General features: G+C 36.3%; 1 protein-coding gene and 1 long non-coding RNA gene across 4 annotated transcripts in view; one reads left to right on the top strand and one right to left on the bottom strand.

The window, feature by feature from the left end:
- LAMA2 (laminin subunit alpha 2) overlaps positions 1 to 24,242 on the top strand; it is a 592,018-nt gene that overhangs the window by 24,692 nt on the left and 543,084 nt on the right. The gene's annotated exons all lie outside the window — the stretch shown is intronic.
- LOC146406018 (uncharacterized) lies at positions 12,530 to 22,231 on the bottom strand. Its single transcript, XR_014803769.1, has 2 exons — positions 21,880 to 22,231; positions 12,530 to 21,571 (listed from the first exon to the last, which is right to left on the bottom strand). It is a non-coding gene; the product is annotated as an uncharacterized LOC146406018 (long non-coding RNA).

The following is a 24,242-nucleotide window of genomic DNA, read 5'->3' as shown; positions in this document are numbered from 1 at the left end:
TTTTAATATCACAGCCAAAATTAAGGGTATCCTTTGAGAGTATGGGTGCCATTAAATGTATCTGTCCTCTTTTGCTGTGGGTATGAATATATGGCAAACCTAGACCAAAATTAGAAAAATGTTAAAAGGGGACTATGGGAAAATGGAAGAGAAACAAAATTAAAAGAGGAAAGCTAACTTCCTCATTTTTTCTTTTCTCAGGATTGTTAGCCAAAATAATTTCCAACCTTAATAGTTATGGAAAAATAGAGATTTGATTTTTATTTAAAAAAAGAAAACAGCTCTATGTATCTCAAGGTTTGTTTCAGTTTTTAACTGTCACATCTCCCAAAAGCCACATATTTGGAGGATGTTATGTGAAATACTTTAAACCAATGGTTTGTGCTTATTGGCTTGTTGTAAAGAGGGAGATAAATGCTGTTTAAATCATCTTTAGGTGCATTTGATTTTTCACTTTAGAAAATATATGCATGTTTATTAGAAAAGTGAATGTTGAAATTAGCAAACAAATATGAAGTTAGTGACAAAGTGATAAGATGTGACCTTTATAACTGAGCTGTATAATCCTCCACATGTATGTAATACTTGCTTCCATTCATCATAGCTTCTGTTCCCTGTACATCCCAGCCCAGTCTCAAACATGTCTGATTTTGAAACAGCTGTCCTCACTTCAGAAGAAAAATTTGCTTTATTTTTGTTTTCCTTTATTTGTTTTAGTTTTAAAGATGTTCTACCCAGCTGGATAACAGAGCTGGCTTTTGTAGACACCTTCATTTAGAAGAGATAATTCTTTTACTGGAGCCTTAAGGTGAAGACAGCAATATTCCCTAAAACAGACTGATACTTGAACATGGATTGGTCATTCTTGAATTCATTATGATTGAACCTACATATGCTTTAATGTATAATATCTAAAATGTGTTCTGACATTTGATAGGATATTCCTGAATTTCTAAATTCAATAGGCTATTCATAATATATGGTACTTTTGAATATTTGAAATTTTACTAAAAGCAATAAGAACATTTTCCCCCTAGCATTTCTATACTTAATGTACATTACTGATTTTGAGTAATAATAGCACTTGACAGCAAGGGACTAGATCCATTTGGAAATAGCTGTACTTGGAGTAGTTTGTTGCTAAATCCTAATAGGTCGGAGAGATAAGGGTGAGATGAGAGATAGTTGTTCTAATTTGAAATACTTTGCTTCACATGGAACTTTGCCTGAGTGCCATTGCTATACATTCAATATTTGCCCAAGGGCTAAAAATCAACCTATGTTTGCCTCTGTCAAAACATTTTGTAAACATTCTGCATACACAGTAATGTGAACAAGAGAGAAAGGATAATAGGAAAACAGCAATTTTCTTTTAAAAAATCTGACATATACATATATATATGCACATAAATATTTCCCCTTTTTAATTGCTAATCTCTTTTTCAGATTAGTCTGTGGTTGACTTTGAAGAGTTATGGGAGCACAGGGTGAGAGCTAAGGAAGGCATTTTACCCAGAGCATTTCTGATTCCCCTTAGGAGTTTGCGGAGCAGCATGAGAGATCTCTTCCAATTGTGTGGGATAAGTACAGCCCACTGAACACTGCTTAACAGCAGTTTACCACAAGCCAGTTATAATGTCAGAAACATTGGAGCCTTTTCTTTTCTTCTGTATTTAAATAATGATAAATGCCTTCACACTGTGTGAGAGCTATTGAAGTATGTTTCTCTGCAGGTAAACTTGGCAGTGTCTTATGTAACTCCACTCGATGGAAGCATTACTTAAACAGTGTGAAATGCATTGTCTGACAAGAATTGTATCACAATTTGGAATGATGTTTATGCAAGTGGATAGTCTGCCAGTTATTTGTAGTTTAAGAAATGGACTTCTGAGGCCACAATATAAAACACAAGTCTTTATTTGGGTATTTGTAGTGAAAACTATAATTGATAGTTGAGGGAGAATAATGTCAGCTCAGTCATTTGGCCATAATCCATCAAGTATGTGTGATGAGAGATAACTTCCCTGTTCTTAATTTCTAAAATAAGATGTATAATATAATTAATAAGTCACTATTGTTTTCAAGTGTCTCAATAAAATTTTGTTGAAATTAAAACATTTAATTGCATATGTACCTGATAACTTGATTATCTACCTTTAGACTGCTGTTTTTTTTATTATTATCTAACTGCTGTGCCTTTTTTTTTTTTTTTTTTTTTTTGCTGCTGGTTTGTCACCATCCATCTCCCTAGGTGATGATAGTCCTGCTTCTTATAGCAAATTAAGAAGTCATGCCTTTATGGTCCTCACTGGGTAGAATAATGGCCAGCTAACCAAAAATTTTGCTTGGCTGATGGATATGGGGATGGAAACCAAAAATTTCAAAGTCCTTGGCAAATTTTTGAAAGACTTCTAATCTATTAATTCATTTTCCATTCATTGAGTCTTGAGGCATTCCAGAATAAATGCAGTGATCAGAGAGAACACAAAGTGTAGATATCAATTTTAGCGACTGAATTAGTTATTTGAATCACTGAGTTCTGATATGTGAACACCTCACTAGCTATGGGACTGCTTGTGAAATGGAGTGTGCAGTGCTCTTATAATTGGGCATGGCGATTGGGTACTGTCACCTGAAAAACAAATCTCACCACTCTGATCACATTTCAGTAAAATAACTGGCATTTCTTTTCTTCCTCCCCTTGTGATTTCTTTGTCTTTATTCAATGACAGCTTTTTAGGTTAGAATTTGGTTGCACACAACTCCAAGTTCCATTCCTAATAGGATGGGGCTTCCTCAATAGTGTGGACACTGAGAAGTCTAGGAGGCATCCCACAGCTCAGAGAAGCTGTTGTGTCCTGTCAGCAGTGGCTGGAAGGTCAGCCCATGACTTAGGGCTAGAGGTGATCCAAACCCATCCTACCCAACTTCTTTTCCACTGAATAGTCAAGTAAAATTGGAAGCCCATTGGTCTTTGAGCTGGATCTTTTCTCTCTTTTTAATAGAAATGATTTGGGGAAGTTAATGTACAGATGGCAAGAGTGGATCTTAAGATGTAGAGATGTGGGAAGTAGAACCTTAAACATTTGTTTTAAGATAGGCGAGAAGTGTTGACTGTCCCTCCCCTGGCGGTTATCTTTACATTTGTTTACTACTTCCCCTTCTTTGACTCAGCTCTCCTAATTCATGTTCTCATGTTGGATTTCTTTCTATTCCCTTCATTGTCTGGTGTCTCATTGCCTCTTCTTGCTCTTCCCCTTCTGCAATGCAGTAGTACCTGAAATTGAAGCTCCCTTTAAAAAAAAAAAAAGGCAGCCTGAGGCTAAAAATAATATTTGCTTATTACTTCTTCATTACAAATAGACATGATAAGCAAAAGAGAAATTTTTCTGTTATTTCAAACTAGAAATTAATCAAAAGTTTTGAAGAATTTTAATTATATATAGAGAGGTATAATTTCTTATTTTTCTTAACTATTTAAGATTTTATTCTATATTATCAATTTAAAATTAATTTTAATTTCTTATTTTGCTTTCATCTTTACTCCTTCTCCATGCCACAAAAGCGAAATTAAATTTTATTAGCTTTATGGAAGGCCTATTAGCTTCATTGGAGAAAGAGTCTTCCCTTGCTCACTTCAGGATTTATCTATTCTTGTATTTCGTTCTGGAAGTGAGGAAAATTAGAAGCACTTGATGTCCATATTTGTTCTTCCCCATGGAATTTTAATTCCACTACAACCCCTTTCCTGAATGTGTAAAACGGGGAATGTCATTTCATTTCCTTACATTTATTTTTATTTTATTCTGTATCCCAATATCTGTTTTCCTTTCTTTTTTATCTTAATATCTCCTATTTGTCCCCTTTATTCCCTTTCATTTAACCTCATTTTGATAGAGTAGTATGAGTCAGCATGACAGAAAAGTTAGTTTTTGTTATTTTCTTTGAATGAAAGGTTGGGAACAAAAGTAATTCCTTCAACTTGATGATGTTTACCAAATAAACTGGTACATTACTATAAGTTTTCTAAACTTATAATTCACTTTAGTGAAGTAGGAATTCTGTACTTGATTTTAGAAATACTGGAAACATACACTTCAGCATCTAAGGAAACTTGCTAGAATGAATGTGCGTATATTTGCATCCCAGTAGTGGTTGGGTTTGAAAATTTAATATGTTTTTATCATAAAAATCTACATAATACTGAATTACCTAAAGAGAGATTGGAGTTAATAAAAGCACTGTCACCCAAACCATTGTCCAACTAGAAACCTTGCAGTCTTCCTGTCTTTACTTTTCATTCCCTCCACTACACCCAACATTTCCATATAGCAGGAATAATATTCACAGTGTTGTGCAAAACATGTAAATTTTATGTATTTCTAGTATAAAACTTGAATTGTGACTCTAAGCTTCCAGGGTGTCTAGGTAAGCAATTTAAGGTTTCAGGTAATTTCAATTCAATCCAGTACCTTTAGGGTCACTTTTAAATTTAAAACTAAGTCATTGCAAGGATCAGCCTCCTGATCTTTGGAAAGATCTAGATGTGGGGTTGGGAAAGCATATGTAGCATCATGTGTCAGGATACAGAGGTGTGCATTCTTGATCCTAATTAAATGTATCAGTATAGATAGTATACTGTAATTACTTCAGTTAGTGGAGATCAAGAAACCCTCCTAATACAGAATCAGTTTTCTCAGAGTAACTTCAGTCTTAGCTTCAGCAATTAATACTATCTGGCCTGTGGTTTCCTCCTAAGCTGGTCACTTTGCACTGTACTCTTGTGATCTCTAGCACATGAACTATCTCCACTCCGCTTCCTCAGTGATGAGTCCACACGAAAGTTGGCGGTTTTCTTCTACCAACATCTTTGAGAACCATGGACCAGTCATGGGGATTGTTTAGATTGGTTCCTTGCTTGTGCCTATCTGTGCATGAGCCATATACAAGCAGCTGTTATCCCAATATCTAGAGGTAGCAATTTTGAGTGTTCTGTGTTTAAAACATTAATGTACAGTTGATATTAGTCACTCTTGATAATAATATTCATACTACTATTACTGCTGTAATCATGTAACAACTACATAGCGATTAAAATTTGCCACATACTATTAGAAGTGCTGGAAATATATTAACTCATTTAATTCTCAAAAAATATAATGATATACACAATACTGTCCTCATTTTGTAGATGAGACACTTAGGGTATAAGGTTAAATAGCTCACCCCAGGTTGTATTTAAACAGCCGAACCAGGTAATATGACATTAGGGTCTGTCCTCTTGATTCCTAAAGTTGATGGGGGACCTCCATGTATTTTACTTTTCTCACTTCTGCCAACTCTTTTGTCCTCAGTGGCCTAGGGGTTGGTCTTAGTTGGGGGATGGTGCTGGTGGGTTGTGGGGGAACTTGTTCATTGGAGAGAAGATCTCATTTGCTTTCGTATACCCCACTGACTCTCCCCTGAATTCTAACTTTTTAGATTCAGAAACTGCAGATTTGAGATCTTTTTGTTGCTCTTTTCCTTCTCTTGCCCCCAATATCTGACTCCTCCCAGTAAAAGGATGCCCTTATAGTCTAAGGTCTAGCCAGTATTGGTCACATGGAAGGAAAAACAGAGCACAATAGTGTTTCAAATTGTTAATCTGTCTAAAATACACTCACCAAAGAAATTCGCTTTATCCTATTTCCTGCAGATCTATTAGTTGACCCTTATGAAAATGCCACTTTTGTACGTTAAAAATGGTGAATGGCAACGATTTCATGCGGTTACCCTACTTTGACTCAATCAATTTCCCTATAGGCTCCCAATCATTGCAATGATTCAGGCCACCATCATCTCACAACTAAGTCATCCCAGTAGTGTTTTAATGGATCTTCCTGCTTCTCATTTTGCCCTCTCCCATTTGTTTGTTATGCTTCAGCTAGAGTAAGCTTTATAAAATACAACAGTATTGAACCACTCCTCTGTGTAAAATTCTGTAATGACATCTGATTGACCTTAGTATAAAATCCAAGCTCCATTAATGTGGCTTATAAGTCATGTAGCCATACGTCCCAGCTAGTCTCTGACAGCCCTGGTTTTTCCTCCTGCCCTGGGCTAATTATTAATGGTACCCCCTTTTTAGTCTCACAAATGGCCTAGTTTGGATGATGAATTATATGATCACTGTTTTTATAAGGTACTCTATGATCTGGCCTCTGCTTTTCTCTCCAGCCTCATCTCTCACCACTTTGAATTATAATCGGAGCTGTAGCCACCCTGAACTCCTTTGGATTTATAGACCGTGTCATGTACTCTCTCTCTCAGTTTTGAATTTGGGCCCATGATGGTGTCGTTGCCTGCAATACCCCGCTGTTAGCCTAATTCATGCCAGTTTGTCAGGATTGCATTTATATACTTCCTGCCAGAAGAACCTCTTGATCTCTAGACCAGCTTGAATTCCCTGGTTTTCTGACTCATATTTGCTCTATACAACCCTAGTCAAATCCTCTTCCCATTTCACCAGGTTTGAATCTAATTTCTGTGCTTCCTTTCAGAGTGTTAGTTCTGGCAAGACAGTGCCCTCAGTTTACTCACTACTCTATTCCTCGGGCTTAAGGAGTGGTTATTGTTTCATTGATTTTACTAAAAATATATTTATCTGTGTTGACTACATTTATGAGACAAAAACAATTTTAGGGTGACTTTGAGGTTTGACATCTGCTCCTGAATTTTTATGTTATGAGAGAGATGTTGAGAGAATATACACTGTAATAAGGGAGAAGAAGAGAAAGGGAGACCAGAAGAGGACCAAGTCTTGAGTATAAAGAAAAGAAAAAAATAGAAACTGAGAGCCTTAGAACTGACAATTTGGATGGACACCTACATTCTGCTTCTGATCTTCTGATCCTGTCTTTGCTCTGCTGCTCCCACTTATCTTAGCAGGGGCACTGAAAAAGCCTGAAACCCCATTGCATTTTACCTGCAGTGTGCAAACTTATTACAACTTCATGTATAGTAACATAATTTTCAAAGTAATTATGTTTGAGTTTGAAGAAGTATTGGACTACAGTAATCTCTCCTTTTCAAAGTTGGTAAGAGTTATGTTAAAACAAAAACAAAACAGTTTCGGAAATGGTGCCTGAAAGCAAGGGCTGTTTAAATCCAATTGATGGCATTCACTTCCAGAAGGCAAAAGTGGGAAGCTGTTTGTAAGCTCTTGTTGTAAGTCATTGTTTGCAGGGTATTATTGTGGGTTGAATTGTGTCCTCAAAAAAGATATGTTGAAGTTTTAACCTCTGGCACCTATGAATGTGTGACTTTATCTGGCAATAGGAGCTTTACAGATGTAATAAATTGAGATGAGATCATTCTGGGTTAATATGGGCCCTAATCTTATGTGACTGGTGTCTTTATAAGAGGATGAGAGACAAAGATACAGGGAGGTCATGTGAGGATGGAGGTAGAGATTGGAATGATGCATCTCTAAGCCAAGCAACACCAAGGATTGCTGCCACCACCGGTAGCTAGGAAAGAGCCACGGAATAGATTCTTCCATCTTGATTTCAGGTTTCTAGCCTCCAGAGCTACAAAAGACCAAATTTCTATTCTTGTTAAGTCACCCAGTTTGTGGTAATTTATTATGATGGCATTAGGAAACTAATACAGCAATTGTAAAAGGAAAAAAAACTATATCCAATATATTTGATACAGAAAAGATGGAAATAGAAATGGCAGAATGAGCAGATTTAAATTCTGTGTTGTGATTTCTTATCACTCTCAATCCCACTGCTCATTCTTTTAATAACACAGTTCCGCAATGACCCATCTACAGTAGTAGACTGATCAGTGCTCGGCCAGGCTGTAGAAGTGCATAAACTCTGAAGTCTCAGTAGCTGAACATTACAGAGGTTTAGTTCCATCACACAAAGTCAGAGACAGGCCCATACAGCGACTCGGGGTCCCTATGCTCCTCCTTTTGTGCTGTCTCCAACTCAGCAATTGGCTTCCGTGGTTGCAAGGCCAGAGGATGAGACAAGTGCTTCAGCTAGGAAGTCACACACATTTCTCTGATCTACATTTTATTATCAAGAAATAGTCATATGGCCTTACTGTCTGCAAGGGTGCTGAAAAGTATAGGGGTCACAGGAGTATTTGGTGAGACCCACTCTCTCTCTGCTAAATTATAATGGCAAAAGAAAATAGGCTTCAAAATCTATGAAAATCACACTCTCTTTTCAAAGATTCCAGCTACTCCCCAATTTTAGTTTCAATTTTTATCCTAGTAATAGTCTTTTAAAAGCTTCTTTTCACATATATACAGCTATCACACACATTCCATTTCTCAGTGTTGTATTTGTTCATGCCAGAACTAGCAATTGTAAAAAAAACCTTCTTCTCCATCCAAAATCATTCCTTATTTAAACATTCATTAATGCTCAGTGTAGCATGTTTGAAATGATTGTGATGGAGGAGGAGGAGATGGGAAGAAAAATAAAAATGAAGGAAAAAGGACAAAAGAATGGAGGAGGGGAAGGACGAGGCATCCACTAAAGATTTTAGAGTAAAAGAAACGTCCTGACCTTTTACTTGAATTATTTTGTCTATCTATTGTGTGATCAGTAATCAAAATTCAATAATACACCCGAAGAAAAAAATACCCCCTGTATGACCCACCAGAGCTTTACCCAACATTTTTCTTAGACTCATAAAAAAATTAACACTCCTGTGTTAGATATTTGTAGAGTTCAGTGCACAAGTGGCTAGGCTAGCCCTAATTCTCCCTAGAGTTATAGATGCAGCTCATATAGATGGGTTATTAACCAGCATGTAGATGCTTTATTTGATTCCACTATAAGCCAAACAACCCCTTCACATCAAGCTGGTTGTAATTATTCTTTCCAAGATTACGTCTTTTAAAGGGAAGAAAATTATTTAATGAAAAACAACATTGAAAAGCCTTTTAAAGAATACACGTGCTTACGTCTCTCAGCAAAAAAAAGATACATGTTTGAGAAAATAATATAGGAATATATTTTGGTCGTAAAAAGTTTAAGTGTAACCTCACACGCAGTAGAATGGCTACCTTCCAAGAAACCAAAAAGTAAGTGTTGGTGAGGATGTGGCGAAATTAGGACCCTTATACATGGTTGATGGGAATATAAAATGGTGCAGTCACTGTGGAAAACAGAGTGGCAGTTTCTCAAAAAGTTAAAAATTGAACTACCATGTGATTCAGCAATTCCACTTGTCAGTATATATCCAAAAGAATTAAAAGCAGGATCTCAAGGAGATATTTATATACCTATATATTTGTAGTAATGTTTGTAATAGATAAAAGTAGAAGCAACCCAAGTGTCTGAGTACACATGAAAGGATAAACAAAATGTGTGGTTCCACATATAGGATACCTTAAAGTAGTCAAATTCATAGAGACAGAAAATAGAATTGTGGTGGCCAGGGAAAAGGGAAGAATTATTATTTCATGTGTACAGAGTGTTAGTTTTTCAAGCTAAAAAGGGTTTGGTGATGGATGCTAGTGATGATTGTAGAGCAATATGAATTCACATAGTAATACTACTGAACTGTACATTTCAAAGTGGTCAAGAAGGCAAGTCTTATGTTATGTGTATTTTACCACAATTAGAAAAATTCAAATGTAACACCCTCACTCCTGATGCTTTACCCAGAGAAGACTACTGTCTTTATTCTTCATTTCTGAGGTATTTTTCTTGTGCCTTTACATCATCACATCTTCTCATGTAGCAATATATGGCTTATTCTATGATTAGTTTTGTTTTTCACATGAATACTATCTTATTGCATGTCTTGTTCTGCATGGCCAACAATGTTTAGGTCCCATTATGAGAGATGGGGGAGGGAAATTCCTGAGCAGAAACTGAAGTGGCCTCTTATTCCTTTCTCTGCCACATTCTTTGTGGTCTTAATTTCTTTCAGCTGAGATTCCCTATTAGTCCTTTACTAATGAGCCACTCTGATGGACTTTTTCATGGTTTACCAGACCCAGGATTTCTACCACTCTTTTTACCATTTCCGTATTTCTTCTCCAAAATTCCCTTTTCCACTGAAGGTTATGTCTTGTCTGTCTGTTTGTCTGTCTGTCTGTCTGTCTGTCTGTCTGTCTGTCTATCTATCTATCTATCTATCTATCTAATCTTGCTATCCATCTGTCTGTCTATCTAGGGGTATGACTGAAATGTTGGGCCTCAAAGTGAAATCACATCTTTTCACAGCTCTTCACATTGCCTTAGCTTTGAGTCTGTAAAAACCTTTTTGGTGGTGGTAGCATTAGTGGGTGGAATACAAATATTATTCTCCTCTAAGTCTCTCATCTTTAGATATGAGCAGTTCACAGTTTCAAGGATGAGAACTTGAAATATCATGCCCCAAATTTATAATTCTCAGAGATTTCAGATATTTTATACTTCAATATTAATCTTATTTGTTCTGAATATTTGGGGTGAATCCAAGATGAAGAATTGGAAAGCAAAGTTTCAAAGCTCAAATGCTTTAATAGACTCCCCAGATAGTGTCAATCTTGTTTCTTTTTTCAACATAGGGAGATCCTGAATAACAGTGAGATACTCCATATCTAATCCTTATTTAATACTAATATTGTGTCTTAATTAATAAAATATCATATTTTGAATATATATACCCACTTTAAAAATTGGTAATCCTTTTCTGAGATAAATTAAGGAAATCTGATCTTCTTCTTAGTCCCTCCCTCCTTTTGAAGTGAATAAAGACCACTTTTGCCAATTAGAAATATTTATTATAGTAATGACATTCAGAGTTGATAAGGTGTTTTAGTATTCATCAGATTCAGTGCTGTAGTATTATTGGTAAGATTGTGAAACAAATCCCAGTGCACTTAAGCTCTGCTAACAAAGATGAAATGGAGAATTAAGTACATATATGCTGAATCTGATTAAGGCTGACATCCAGTTTGAATACATTCATTCTCTAGGGTATAGTTTGGGGTATAAATCATCAACCAAGCAGAAAATGGTGAAGTTGAAAGCAGCAGAACACAAAGACCTGGTGGATTTTAAGGGACCGAGAATATTTTGTGGCTATTAAAGTAGGATCCATAGCTGGTATTCCTGTAACTAATAAAATGGCTAAAGCATTTCCTGGTTAACACACCAGTCTTCCTCCTCTCTCCTCATTCCTCCAGAGCAGTGGTCTTCAAACACTTTTCTTGGTAAGAAATAGATTTGAATTCTGACCAGTTTTCTCTGTCTAACACATGCACACAGACACACAAAGACACATGCACACAATGAAAATGTGCACATTTTTTTTCAGGCAATATTTAAACATTAAATTCAGTGCATTCCAATATTTTAACTCTATATATTTAATTAAAAAAATTTTTTTGGTCTTTTGATGGCTGTCCGGCAGTGTATGGAAGTTCCCAGCCTAGGGGTCTAATTGGAGCTGCAGCTGCCTGTCTACACCACAGCCACATGGTATCTGAGTACCATCTGTGACTTACACTGTAGTCATGGCAACTCTGGATACTTAACCCACTGAATAAGGCTGGGGATTGGACCCATGTCCTCGTGGGTACCAGTTGGGTTCATTACCACTGAGCCATGATGGGAACTCCCTATGTCTTTATTTTTAATACTAGTTTTGACCTACTAAATTGATTTAAATATCAACTCAAGGATTGTAAAAATAAATTTGAAAAAAACCTCCCCAGAGTGTTTCATTTTATGTATTTGACCTCACTGTGAGAATAATTGAAAGTGTGTTGACTAGTAATGGACCACTGCATATTTACCTGCATAGATAAGTAAAATGTTTCTGTGAGCAAAAGTTCAGGAAATTTGCATGAAATTATTTATAAAGGATTTGCCTCATTACTTCTTTACAAAAAGCTCATATCTGTACATGCTAAGGCAAAGGAAATGCAAAGCTCTTTTTCTAAAAATTGCAAAACTGTTACAATGCCATGTGGAGGATCATCTTTAAATATGTGCCTATTAATTATCTCACTGGAGATTAGCAGTCTTCACTTTTATTTACATGGTGACCTTCTAGGAATGAGATATAAAAACTGTGAAATTTCATTAACAGAAGACTCCTGAAGGATATGAAATTCATAACCATCACTGATTTTAATACCTAGGACAGTAGTGTACCTTCTTCCAGAACAAATGCAATTCTCATCTAAATTATTTTTGTCATTGGTAGTTTATTTTGTTCAGGAATTCAAAGCCAGTATTGGCTCAAGAATGTGTAAGGTCAATCTAATGATACAGAATTGGTAGTTTTATCTGAGCCTATAGATTTAAACATTGCTTCTGTGTCAATGACTCTAAAATCCTTATTTCCATATACACGGCAGGACTTATAACTTAACAGAGCCTAAATTTAACAACTAAGCATTCTCTCCTTGAAGTTCTGCATCCTCTATACCACTCCCCACCCCCAAATTCAACTCTTGTCTGATTTCCTAATTTCTGCTAAGGACGCTGTTAGTCTTCTAGGTATAAGCCCTTAAAGTCATACTAGATTTTTTTTCTTTCCTCCTATATTATTTTAATTAGTAAGGCCTTGATTCTATGTCTAGAGTATTGCTTTTACTCTCCTACTTCTTTCCATTTCCATTGCTTACATCTTTTGTACCCTTTATCTGAACTATTTCAAGCACTTCTTGCAATATTCATGGATATTCTTGAATATTCTTGCAATGTTCATAGATATTTCCCATTCTTCTTCTCGGTTCATACTAAGATTGTACTTGCCAGGCCCCTGAAGTTAGGCATAGCCATAATCAATGAAATGTGATCACAATGGCATGTTCCTTGTAGACTGAGTCCTTTAAAATCCAGTGCACAGTTCACCATGCTATAGAGACAAGTGGTCTTCCAGATGGTTGCCTGAAGACATGCCACAATGCCCCTTATTGGCCCCCAAATCACATGGAGTAGGAGCAAGAAATAAGTCTTCCTTAGTTTAATCCACTGAGATTTTGGAATTTTTGGTTCTACAACATCCTGCTGTCCTAAGTGGGAGGATTCCTTAACTGATTTCTCAACTCAAAATCTCTTCCCCTTCCAATTATTCTCTATCATCTTCAAATTTTTCCAAAACATATTTAGTTATTATAAACTCCTTACTAAAATCTTTTAGTTTTTCCTGTTATCTTCCCTATGTATTTCAGCTTCCCTGCTGCTTTCCTACCTGCATACATACCGAACATTTTCTGCCTCATTTGTGTTTCTGTTCCTCTGATCTAGGATGCCATCCCCTCTAGTGCTGTCCAATTGCCTATTCTTAAGTAACAATTCAAATGCCATCATTTCTATGAGGGCTTTTCTGGACTCTTGCTTAAGGACTTTGAATCTCCATTATAGCTATCACACTTTGTACTTACCATGGTGAGTAGATTTCTAGTTATTTTCAGGCAGGGAATGATCTTTTTTTACTTCCATGTTATTTCACATTCTTTCATGATGCCTAGTGAATGTCTTAAAGCTGAAGAAATGAATGAATGAAATTAAGGTTACGTTTTATTTTAAAACTGCCACTTTGTTCTTTAGAAACCGTATGGTATTGAAAACAATAATGAGACAAGTGCTGCAGTGAATATTTCTTAAGTTAAAAAAATGTAATTTCCATAGTAGTCATTTTCTTTCAAATGATCTTCTTAAGAATTATATGTATTTCTAAGATCCACTTTGACTTTTACTCTTCTATCTGACTTTTTTGACTTTCAAGCATTTCTTTGTGACTCCAGCTTTTAAATAATTTAAACAAATAAAAGTTAGAAAACTGTTATCTTTAGGCTCTTACTTTCTAAATAGTACACTTGGACTGTTACTGTAAAATCTGTTCTTATTCATTTTAGATCTATTACTTGGTTTTAAAAAAATAGCAACTGTTCACTATATTTTTTTCTCAGACTGCTTTAAATGCACCAACTATGCTTTTCTGTGTAATGTAAGGACCAAAGCCAATGAATATTCTTCTACATTGCTCTAAGTGTGGTTATTAAAAGGAAAAAAAATTAAATAATTTTCTTCTACAGAATCACACTTAAACATGCCTCTATGTTTTACTGTAAAAGTAATCTTCACAGTAGTAGACAAAAGAATAAGATTATGTCATTCTTCATCATAAATTACAAGAGCTTTCCCTCTTTCCAGTGGACCCTTTAGCAATATTCTCATAGCAGAAGTTCTGTGTCATTGACTATACTTTTGCTAATGTGAAATCTTTAGTAAGAGTGACCAGGCCTTATGCAAATTTTTCGAGTTGTTTTTTCTTCTATTAGTGATGCCTTGGAGCCTGAGAATCAATCACTCAACAAGTATTTACTGAGAGCTTATTGATACTTGGACCTTAAGCTGTTACTAGAAAGAATACCTAGTGTGGGATATAATCCCTGCCTCAAGGGCTTTTGTTCAAGACTCGGCTCACATACATTACAGAGCAATGTAAAAGTAAAGATTAAGTTCTAAATTGTACTGTGTAGCCTATATGTGGAAAGAACTGAGAAAAGGGAGAAATCAATGTGGTGCATAAATGGTATAGGAGAGAATTCCTTTGTGGAAGCCAGAGCTCAAGAAGATGAGCTCTTGGGGAAAGCTTGTAGGATCAGGCAAGGATCTCCTAGAACCTTGTGGGAACCTCAGGATCTCCTGGCATTAAAATTTCTGACTTCACAGCCGAGGACTGCCTGTCTTCTAATTACAGGTTCAGCACTTGCAAGCTGTATGACTTTAGGCCACTCACTAGAACTCTGTGCCTCAATTCCCTTATCTGCAAAAATGGGATGATTGTCATCATCATCACAATAATATGAATGCCTCTTTCACTGAACTGTAAGAAAAAAGTGAAATAGTAGGAAGAAAGTAGTGAGAACAGTGTGTCGTATGTAGTATTTATTATTATTTTTATAACTAATATTTTATGAAGCCCTCACAGTGCAAGGCAGTTTACATGGATTATTTCATTTGCTCTTTACCACAGTCTCGTGAAGAAATTTTGTTGTCCCATGTTTTCAGCGAAGAAACCCTTGGAGAGGTTAAGCCAGTTAGCATATGGAGGAGATGGTATGCAAACATAGATTTTTTTTCATCCAGCACGGGAAGCTGAGCATTTCACTACCACATCTGCTTCCATGATGAGTATGCGTTTAGTGCCTGGATTTCATGGAAATAAGAAAGGATTAAGGCACCGGATATTAAAGTTTACCACTCAAACTCAGCAGGATGTGTCCTTTTCGGAAGTATTTCTTCTCCTACATATTTGCGTTTTGCTTGTTTTTATTTATTTATTTGTAAACATCTGTTGGTGCTTTTTTATGTATCACAAGGGAAGAAAATGGAAGTTCCTGAGAATGCTGCTTAACAGGTAAGCAAAAGAATAAGAGCCAGCCAAAAAGGATAGAATTTTATCATCTAGACTCCCAAATGCATTCCATGTCAGGTGGTCTTACAGTCACAGTTAATGACCCCTGGTGCCTGATCCAGAAACTTGAGAATGACCCCACTCCTTTCTCTCCATCTGTACAGCTTGTTACATCTTTATAGTCCAGACCTCAGTCTTTGCTCCTGGTAGTTTGAACTCATCTTCCTGCTGCTAACTTTTTCTTATTTTGAGCAGTCCTTCACACAACCCTAAAACCAGAGTTATTTTTCAAAAAAACCCCAAAGGTTCTGCAGCTTTTAATTTCTCCTCAGTTCCCACTCAGATTCTTCACATGCTCAGTACCCAGTCTAGGAAGGCCTTCCTCCACACATATGCTGGGGAAACTATTTCATCTTTTAAGACTCAACAAAGATGTTCTATCATCTTGATATTAACAGTTTTCTTTTTTTGTTCCTGACTCTGTGTAGTAGCCCTTACCATAATCTGTTATAATTTATCATCCTCATGGGAAGAAAGCACTGCAAAATCAGAATTGGGCATTTTCTTGTTTCACTTCTGAATCCTTACACCTGGTGCATGGTACCTATTCAATAAATAGGTATTGAATATAAGCATGGATCTATCTATAGCATCCTCTTCTTCATTTGACTTTGAGTTTTATGAGTTACAACTGCTTGTAATTCATCTCATTATAAGAGTATCTGATAAACAGTGCACAAATTAAACATATGAATAAGAAAAGATTAAATGCATAATTATTTTAGAGGGAGGCAGCAAAGAAGATTTCAGTATCCAAGAAGTCCACCCAGAGATGAAAGAGCAGAGGTGTCATGGTTATAGGTAGGTAAGCAGTGTGCAAAGTGGAAGGTCAAAGTCAAAAGCAGAGAGAAACAGGAAGGTCAACAAGGAAGAGATGATCAATCTGCTTGAGAAGAGACTAAAATACCCATCTCTCCGTTATCTTATTGACCAACTCCTACTTCTCATAAAATAATTAACTCAGGCACACCTCCTCTGAGAAACAAGTATCTCTACATTGTCCTTCCTGGTTCTCTCTGAGCAAGCCCCCATTTTTGCCATCTAAAAAGATTTCTCCCACACTCTTGCCCGCTCCAATCTGTTCTCTTCATGGTAGCTTGAAATGTTTTATCACTCCCCTATTTTATAGTTGTAGTGATCCACCACTATTCCTATAAGAAACACCAAAAAAGACTCCATCATTCTTGCCTCTTGTGGGTTTTGCCGTTATTTTTCAAGTTATGTTTATTCATATTGGACTCTCTTGATTTCTTAAATATGTTCTGTCCACTGGTTCCAAAAGTTCTTATCTCTGAGCCTTTCTACGGCTTTAGAAGATCACCCCTCTAGCCTACTCATTTTTCAAACTTCAGTTCAAATACCACTTCCTTGGAGAAGTCTCCTTAGATTGCATCCTACTGCCCAAGTATATCACATTTACTTATTAGGGGCACTATTACTTCCTTATGCATTTCCTCTTTAGCCCTCCTCATGAATTATAATTGTTGACTTTTTGAATGAGTTGATTAGTGTACCTTCTTCCTCTGTTGTAAGCTTTAAAAGGGAAAGGACTATTTCTACTGTCCTTACCATCTCTCTGTCTAATGCTTATTAGCACATTGTTTGGCACTGATAGACACCCAATAAATATTTGTTGGAATGAATCAATATTGAATGAGAGAATAAACAGACAATGCATTCATGCATGAATAAAGACTATATCCCATTTTTGTGGTGAATGTTTCGTTTAAATCCATGGCTACCCCTAGGAGTGCTATATTCTGAAATATGATCTGTAAGCCAAGGCAACACGGAGTATATTAGATATGCAGAATATTATTTTAAGTCTTAATGAGAGATGTGCTGTATTTATAGGGGGTACAAAACCATATATTCCATAAAGAAAGAAGTCAAGAGCAATGACATGGAATAAGCATGGGGCTTTTAGGATAAGTTGCCTGAGCAGAAGTTTTTCTTTGGGCGATGATGGAAAATAAGGCTCGGAGTGGAGCAAGTAAACGGAAAACCTTCAGAGTCAGGAAGAGCAATTTAGATGGAATGAATTTCTCTCAGACCTTCCATAAATATGACAATGTCTACTGGGTACCAGCCATATAATACTAGGTGCTAGGGAAATCGAGGAAAGTGGAATGAGGTGGGAGAGATTTATTGTGAGCTCTTGAAAACTAAAGTACACAAAGTTTATATTAGGAGATTAAATCTGAAAGCCTTCAAAAGGCGGTTCTGGACTAAGGAAGAAGTTTATTTTTAAATGAGCAAATCAATACATCAAATAAATTAGTCATGCTTTTTTGTGAATATTCTCTGCATTCTCATTTAGTTTGGGTCTCAACTGTAAACTTTGATTTTACATTTTGCTAATTCTTTGAGTCTCATATTCATTTAAAGAGAATTTTAAAATATAATTTTCTAGATCTGGAGACAAAGTAAATGACATGCTGACCAAACAGATGTGCTCAGAACTAAAAAAATTAATCAGATGATAAATATATAAGTGAGAAACATGATAATGAGTTTCATTAACAAGATACACCATTCAACACAAACATATTCTAATGTGATGGACGATAATTTTCTGCTCTGTTCCCAATGTGCTGTAATCTCCTGATGGTGATTTTTCAAATACCCCATGCAGCTGGGGTCATCACATAACCTAAATATACTTCTGTCACTGAGAAGTTCAGAGGTAGAAAATAAAGAGGGACATTGTTGGCCTCCGTTAATCTTAGCTTGAAAAGAGCATCCCTAGAGAACACTGACCAAATTTAGCTGTGTTTAAAGTTCACCACCACAAAAGAGCAGTTAAAAAACAATCTCATTAAAACAAGCTCAGAAAACAATTCCAAGATATATGATTAAGAGCAAACCAAGTAACTGAAGCACAAATAGTGTGACCTTCCCTTGACTTTTATTTTCACAGCTCTACTTATTCAAGTTCTGTTTTGGACATTAAGCTTTGTTCACAGCCATAACTTTTGTGGCTATTCACCCATCCCATCTATTATTTTTCTCCTTCAATTTTTATTGAGTTCTTTTAGGAGAAAGTTGAAAAAAAAAAACTTTATCAAAAGTTTTTCACTCAAGTACTTTTAAAATAACATTTGTCTGTAATATCATTTAAAAATGTTTGTTCTATTGTCATTGAAGTTACTGTTTATTGAAACTTCTCTGAAGACTAAAGAAATCCTTTTCTTCCAGCTCAGTTTAAGAGAAAAAGTAATAAGATGGACAGCAGCCAAAAACATTGAATAAATTATTATCCTTTTTATTTTAATTTTTAAACTAGGAATTGACTCATGTAAATGGATTCTGAAAGTTTTTGTGTGTGTCTGAATACTGTTGTCATGGAGATTGAAACTTTTTTCAGTTATATATACTAAGAATGGCAGATTTCTTCTAGTTGATACTTATGTGGAATAAAAAAATTGGGTTCTGTAGAATAAGCCTCCTAGTTGCTCTTTTATAGAATTAAAAAAAGAGCCTAGTTAATGAAGATATGTCCTAATGATATTGTTAATACGTAGTCTTATTTGATAACATTTGTCTTGTTTTAATTTTTATTTTGGCTGCACCTGCAGCCTGTGCAAATTCCTCAGGCCAGGAATTGAACCTGAGCCACAGCAGGTTGGATCCTTAACCAGCTTCACCACAAGAGAACTCCTGGATAACATAAAAAAAAATCACTTATATTTTTTTAACTGTGTATTATGGAGCACATTGAACAATTATCAGTTCCACTGGTAACTGCTTTGGTTGCAGTTAAGCCCAAGTACTTACCAGAGGGAACCCACTTGGGGTGGCAGGGCTAACTGCAAGGTTAGCTGTAAGACTTTTCTAGAGACCTTGTGGCCACTGTGCTTACTGCATTGTACACTTGATGAGGAAGAATGCCATTTGTGCATGCTGCCCTCATATTTGCTCTGTAGGGCTCTCTTTGGTATGCATTTCTGCACACTCTTACATATTTTAAAACACAAACTTTATTTTTTAAGGCATATAGTTTTTATTTTGCCTGATCAGAGAATATGTTTTGAGCAGTTTCTACTTTTTGGAAATAACTATTGTTTTCATTGTGGGTTTGTACGTATTATATTTTTCATATGATCAGGAAACGAGAGTTTCATGAATTTTTTTCCTTTTTTGCCCTCCCCAGGGCTTATGGATTTCACAAACCAGGGATCAGATCCCAGCTGCAGTTGTGACCTATGCTGTAGCTGTGGCAGTGCCAGATCCTCTAACTCACAGTGCTGGGCTGGGCATCCAACCTGTATCCTGGCACTGCAGAGATGCAGCTGATCCCGTTGCACCACAGCAGAAACTCCCATACATTTTTTTCCGCTCACTCACTTATCAGAGAAAATTAGTAGGAATAATATTAAAAAGAAATCACCAAAAACTCCTCAAGAATAATGTAGAAGAAAACAAAGAGTGCAGTTACATGCTATAAAGAAGAGGAAGAGAAACATTCTACCTTGTGAGAGTACAACTGTATGTCAAACGAGAGGCTCTTTGCTTAGGAGCCACCATGTGAAGAAAGAACCACTGACTTTTTGTCTTTTTAGGGCTGCACTAGTGGCATATGGAGGTTACAGGCTAGGGGTCAAATCAGAACTGTAGCCACTGGCCTACACCACAGCCACAGCAATGTCAGATCCAAGCCACACCTGCGACCTACACCACAGCTCACGGCAATGCCGAATCCTTAAATCTACTAAGTAAGGCCAGGGATCAAACCTGCATCCTCGTGGATGCTAATCAGATTCGTTTCCACTGAGCCAGAACTGAACTCCCTATTTACAATTTATAGAGACCACTTATAAAATGTATTTATGGTAGCAAATTCATTAGGCACATATATGTCTGATGAAATGAAGTTCTTGAAATATCTTCAAAGGTTAGAATATCACACCTATTATGATGTACTTTTATGGTATTCTGTCAAAGCCCTTATAATGTCCCCTAAACTTGATAGTTTCATACTGCACTGAAACTCATATGTATAATCAGGGGATTTAGTGAATAGAAAGTTCATTAGGTTTCAGTCCTGTTGAATAGCTAATGGAATCATGTATGATTTTAAGAGATAAGTTTTCTCAAACAGTAGCTTATGTCTCACCTGAGTCCTTATTACCAAGGGTATTGAAAATGCACATTTGAAGGACCCTACCCAGATTAAATGAAATAATCATCTCTGGGATTTGGATCCAGAAATTTGCATGTTTACCAGAACCCTTACATGCAACTCAGATTTTGTACACCAGTGATTTAAAATAAGAAAAATGATAGCTCCGATATATCTTTGTTTGCTAAATTAAATCTGGAAGACAAATTTCAGATGCCATACCTCAAAGGCACATAGGAAAGCAGTTCAGTTCACTTTTTGAGAAAAGAGTGGATATAAGAATAAAGGTCCATTTGAGTAATGCCTGGGGTGATAGCAAATATTTATAAAATGCCGGAGTAGGCTCAGAACAGGTACACTAGTTGCCCTCAAATATTTGAGAGAATATCAGTAAGAAGTCTCATTTGCTTAAACATTTTTTATTAAAATGCATTTTAATAGATGTGTCTGTACCTTTTTCTTCTAGGACCATCTGTTTGAGTTTTAAATACCTAGATCTGTGAAAAATTTTATGTCAGATACATCTGTTACAGTAAGCTTCTCACTTCTGGAGTTTAATCAGCATCCCTGCCATCAGACTGACCAGTCAGCTTGCCTGCTAGTTCATTTCGTCCATGTCACACTAATTCAGCAGCAAGGGAAGAATAGCTGCTATTCTTATTTTTTTTCTGTTTCTGTCATAACATCCAGGTGCCAGTAACCTGGGATAGGCATGCTACCAAAAAGAATTGTTACAATCTTGAACTCAAATCCCAACTCATTTCCCACAAAAGAAATGTAAAGTTGAGTGTCAATTTCAATAGTGGTATGTAGGTTAAATATTTTGAATTGATAATTTTTGTGTTATTTTTAAAAGTAACCTGTCTGAATGTCTGAGGACTTTGTGTGATGGGCAGATTGTAAAATGGACACCAAATTTCCAAACTCTGAGGTTGCACATTCTGTATAATTACTTCCGCTTGAGTGTGAGTGGGACCTGTGGATGTGATGGAATATCAATTTCATGATTAAGTTATACTTTTTTTTTTTTTTTTTTTTTTTTTTTTTTTTTTTTTTTTTTTTTTTTTTTTGGTCTTTTTGTCATTTCTTGGGCCACTCCTGCGGCATATGGAGGTTCCCAGGCTAGGGGTCGAATAGGAGCTGTTGCTGCCAGCCTACACCACAGCCACAGCCACATCAGATCTGAGCTGTGTCTGCGACCTACACTACAGCTCACAGCAACACCGGATAGTTAACCCACTGAGCAAGGCCAGGGATTGAACCTGCAACCTCATGGTTCCCAGTCGGATTCGTTAACCACTGAGCCACGACGGGAACTCCTATACTTGATATCAAATTAGGGGAATTTCAGATATAATTCAGATCCTTAATCTTAATTAAACTTAATTAATCAAAGGAGGGTTATCTTAAGGGGGCCTGACCCGATCAGGTGAGCTCTTAAAAGTACATCTGGGAGTTCCCATCATGGCTCAGCATAATGAATTTGACTAGCATCCATGAGGACACAGGTTCAATCCCTGGCCTCGCTCAGTGGGTTAAGGATCCATGAGCTGTTGTGAAGGTCGCAGATGTGGCTTGGATCCCATGTTGCTGTGGCTGTAATGTAGCCTGGGAACCTCCATATGTCATGATTGTGGCCCTAAAAAGCAAAAAAAAAAAAAAAAAAAAGTACATCTGGAGGTCAGGGAGATTCCTATGCAGGCCTTGAGGAAGCAAATAGCCAGGTTGCAGGAGGCTCACATGGCAAAGAACTTTGGGAGGCCACTGAGAGCAGCCCCTAGTTGATCATCAGTGCCAACACCTGGAATGCAGCCTTGTGAGACTCTGAGCAGAGGCCCAAATGAGCAATGCCAACTCATGTCCCACAGAAATCATGTGGTAATAAATGCACGTTACTTTCAGTCACGAAGTTTACAGTAATTTATTATACAGCAATAGAAACCAAATACACCAAGATTAAAAAAATACCACAAATCAATAACCCAGAAGTCAAACAGTGAACATTTTATCTTCCATACATACAACTTCTATTCATTTAGTCTATAACTATTAATTTAAAAAAGGAGTCAATGATAACAGAATGTAAATGTTTGAATAATTTTATTTCTTCCTTTTTTTGTATTTACCAGATATCTAGGTTTCTTTCTTTCTTTTTTTTTTTTTTTTTTTTTTTAGGGCTGCACCTGCGGCATAAGGAGGTTCCCCATCTAGGGGTCAAATTGGAGCTATAGCTTCTAGCCTACACCACAGCCACAGCAATGCGGGATCTGAGCCTCATCTGCAAACTACTCCAGAGTTCACGGCAACGTTGGGTCCTTAAACTGCTGAGCGGGGCCAGGGATCCAATCTGCGTCCTCATGGATACTAGTCAGCTTCATTTCCGCTGAGCCACGACAGGAAGTCTAAAACATCCAGTTTTGACATGGCCTAGTTTTAATTCTCAAGTTGTTAAAATTTGAGATTTTCCTATTGATAATTCTGTTAACATTTGATAAATATGCCTCATTAGATCCAAACTTTAAGCTATTTAAGAAGGTTGAGAGATATACCTTTTAACCAAGAAAAAAAGGACAATAGAATAATGATATATATTTTCCTCTATATCATGGACATTTAATATTAGTTAATGGTGTTCACCTTCTATGGCTTGTTAAATTAATTGTTATCTGGCACGAAAATAAAATGTTATAGATAGCTTTTCCAAATGTAAGCCATTCATTTACTCATCAAGCTTTGATTAGATATGTATCCTGTGTTTGGAAGATGTTTACAGGTATTGAGTTTTATAATGCAGAATCTGGGCACATTCTTTGTAAAAGAAAAAGGATAACCCTGTTACATTTTAAAATAGTAATAATAGTTATTAACTTTGTCAGATATCTTCTATGTACTGTCCTAGGTTCTTTATTGCTAGAATTATATGAGATGTGTTGTTTTTTTTTGTGTTCGTCTTCAGTTGCAAGTGATAGAAATAAAAACTTAGCCTCTCTTGACAACTTTTGCTATTTTTTCTAGAGAGTGCAGAGGAGGCCCTGTAATATTTTCTTCTCATGTAGAAACTAGCTTTTACATAGAGCAGATTTCTTTAGTATACCTAATCTTTAAAAAACGTTTTTAAAAATATTGGAATATCCTTTAATATTTAATGCCTCCTGGATTCTAACCTAATTGACAACCTATGTGGTCCATTTCCCAACTTCCAGATAGGACCCTTGTTAAAAAAAAAGCCCACAACAAATCTGTCTTAGTATGTATGCTTGTGTAAATGAATGCATATGCCTATGGATGTGTGTGTGTGTGTGTATGTGTGTCAGTGTATGTATATGCACTGTTGTGTGTGTGAGAGGGGAAGAAAAAGAGAGAAAAAGAATATGATGTTAACCTACTGATGTACTGTGATAATTTTGCTGAATGTTTTTTCTTTTCCAAAATGATAAAAGGATAATTTTATATGTGCTGTTTAAAGGAGATGAACTTGTTCCTACCCTTTCCTGAGGACCATTTTAAAAGAAGCTCCTTTCTCAGAAGTTTCTAGTCAAAATGACAAACCCTTAAAGTACATTTGCATTATGCTAGGTATATTTTATTATCCTTTAAATGTTGAATTCCAGCTGATTTTTCTTGACCTTCCAAAAGTTCAGGGACCAAATTATGTCCTGCAGGTTTTGTTATTATTGTGCTAAATTTC

The sequence above is a fragment of the Sus scrofa genome, chromosome 1 (assembly GCF_054392235.1).
Source record: "Sus scrofa isolate SSC_HxYL_T2T_F1_AM1 chromosome 1, Sscrofa_HxYL_maternal_Yorkshire_Landrace_v2.0, whole genome shotgun sequence".
Classification (NCBI taxonomy): domain Eukaryota; kingdom Metazoa; phylum Chordata; class Mammalia; order Artiodactyla; family Suidae; genus Sus; species Sus scrofa.
The sequence above is the reverse complement of the archived record's forward strand: the minus strand, read 5'-3'. Positions and strand labels throughout refer to the sequence as shown.